The 2,495-nt window shown below is 33.4% G+C and overlaps 1 pseudogene; it reads right to left on the minus strand.

Annotated features, from left to right (window-relative positions):
• Positions 1 to 200: 200 nt before the first annotated feature.
• LOC101274840 (actin-related protein 3-like) lies at positions 201 to 934 on the minus strand (annotated as a pseudogene).
• Positions 935 to 2,495: the final 1,561 nt, after the last annotated feature.

The following is a 2,495-nucleotide window of genomic DNA, read 5'->3' on the forward strand; positions in this document are numbered from 1 at the left end:
AATTCCTTGGCCCATGAATGAGTAAGGGAAAGTGTCATGAGGCCTCTTAAAGTTAAAAAAATTTTTTAATTCTTTTATTATGGTAACATATAGCATGAAATCTACCATTTTAGCCATTTTTAAGTGTACAGATCAGTGGCATTAAATACATTCACATTGTTGTGTATGAAGCTACTTTTTGAAATGTACTTTTTACTTGGTCATTTTTTTCCTTCAAAATATGAGTGACCCTCAAAGTCTCTGCACATCCAGTTAAGTGAGGTCAGTATCCTTGTAGAGAGAAATCTGACACCAATAAGATAATGCTGAATTACTTCATTTACTACTTGTTAGGTAGGTAAATTCTAGATTAGCAAATTCTGGATGAAAAAAGATTTTAGGTTCCAAGGATCTGTCGTAACCAATGTCAATGGAAAATTCTTTCTTTGAGATTGCCTTGATTCTAGTATACTGTTTAATCTACTTGGCCCCTCTGTGTCATACTTGTTAAATTCTTTCACTAAATCTGGGCAGACATAACTGTAGCACTCCTTTACTTCCATTGCTGTTTCCAGGGATTGCCCTAGAGGAATTCCTACTTCTTGGCCTCTCAGCAGTTGCTGAATGAAATACAGTACAGCTCACCTTGTGACTGGAATGTGCTTACCTCAGCTGCCAATCACATGTCCTGTAGCCACAGAAAGGACAGGAGTGACAGCATCTTAATACCAGTCACTATCAGTTTTCCTACATGTCTTGTTGCTCAGGATGCTGTTAATGCAAGCACAGCCTGCATGGCTATGTACAAGCCTGGAATATTGAAGTACTCAAACCATATTTCAGTAGTGTATTCTATTTTCAGGAGCATTTAGTGGAGATTTAATCAAAAGAAAGTAATGACATTCAGGTTGTGCTTTGAGTATTGAGAGAACATTTGCTCTATAAACCTTTCCATTAGGTGACAGCCTTAAACTATACCATGATAGACTGACCACTTTATGGTACCTGTGGCTTTTTCTATTACTTCTTTTTCACCTCTAATTTTGTTTATTTGGCCTCTCTTTTTTTCTTAGTGAGTCTGGCTGAAGGTTTATCAATTTTGTTTATATTTTCAAAAAAAACAGCTCTTAGGTTCATTAATCTTTCTATTGTGTTTTTTTTTTTTTTCTTTTTTGGTCTCTAGTTATTTCTGCTCTGATCTTTATTATTTCCTTCCTTCTGTAAACTTCGGGCTTTTTCTAAGTCTGTCAGATGGAAAGTTAGGTTGTTTATTTGAGATTTATCTTGTTTCTTGTGGTAGGCCTGTGTCACTATAAACTTTCCTCCTAGAACTGCTTTTGCTGTGTCCTATAGATTTTAGAAAGTTGCATTTCTATTTTCATTCATCTCAAGGTATTTTTTGATTTCGTCTTTCATTTATTTGTCAATTCACTCTTTTCTTAGTAAGATGTTGTTAGTCTCTACATGTCTGTGTTTCCTCCATTTTTCTTCCTGTAATTGATTTCTAGTTTCATACTGTTGTGGTTGGAAAAGTTGTTTAATATAAATAATTTCAATTTTCTAAATTTATTAAGACTTGTTTTGTGGCCTAACATGTTATCTATCCTGGAGAAAATTCCATGTGCACTTGAAAAGAATGTGTATTCTGCTGGGGTTTTTTGTTTGTTTATTTGGTAGAATGTTCTGCAGATATCTATTAAGACCATCTGGTGTAACGTGTCATTTAAGGCCACTGTTTCCTTATTAATATTCTGTTTGGTCGATCTGTCCACTGATGTAAGTGGTATATTCAAGTATCCTACTATTATTGTATTACTGTCAATTTCTCCCTTTATGTCTGTTAATATTTGCTTTATATATTTAGGTGCTCCTATATTAAATGCACATATATTTATGAATGCTATATCCTCTTCTTGGATTGACCCCTTTATCATTATATAATGGTCATCTTTGTCTTTTGTTACAGACTTTATTTTAAAATCTGTTTTTTCTGATATGAGTATTGCTATCCCAGTTTTCTTTTCATTTCCATTTGCATGGGTTATTTTTTTCTATTCCTTTACTTTCAGTCTTCTGTTCTTCCTTGATGAGTTAGTGTCTTAATTCCTTCTTCTTCCCAGTAAAAGCCAATTCTCATAGCCTTCATTCATAATAAGTGTAAATAATGTCAAATACATTATGGTATTATTCTTCCAAGGGTATTTACATTTTCTAAATTGAAGGTATAATGGCTTAGTATGGCATTTGAATAATTATTTTCACAATGAGAAAAGATTTCTTTTTCAAAAATAGATTGTTTTGTTTTGAAATTCTTACTGACATTTAAAATTTTGCAGTGGTTTGACATACATTAGAACTCTGGAGAGAGAATAAAACTGTTAGCAGAAAAGAGAAGCTATCTGTGGGCTTACACAGGATAGTATCTCACTTTCTTCTTTCCTCTTCTTTTTTGAAGAAGTGGCAAAGAATGATTTCCTTTTCACCTTGGCTCTGAAGGATATGTTTTATGTGTTGGC

Source organism: Orcinus orca, chromosome 5 (genome assembly GCF_937001465.1).
Source record: "Orcinus orca chromosome 5, mOrcOrc1.1, whole genome shotgun sequence".
In the NCBI taxonomy this organism is placed as follows: Eukaryota; Metazoa; Chordata; class Mammalia; order Artiodactyla; family Delphinidae; genus Orcinus; species Orcinus orca.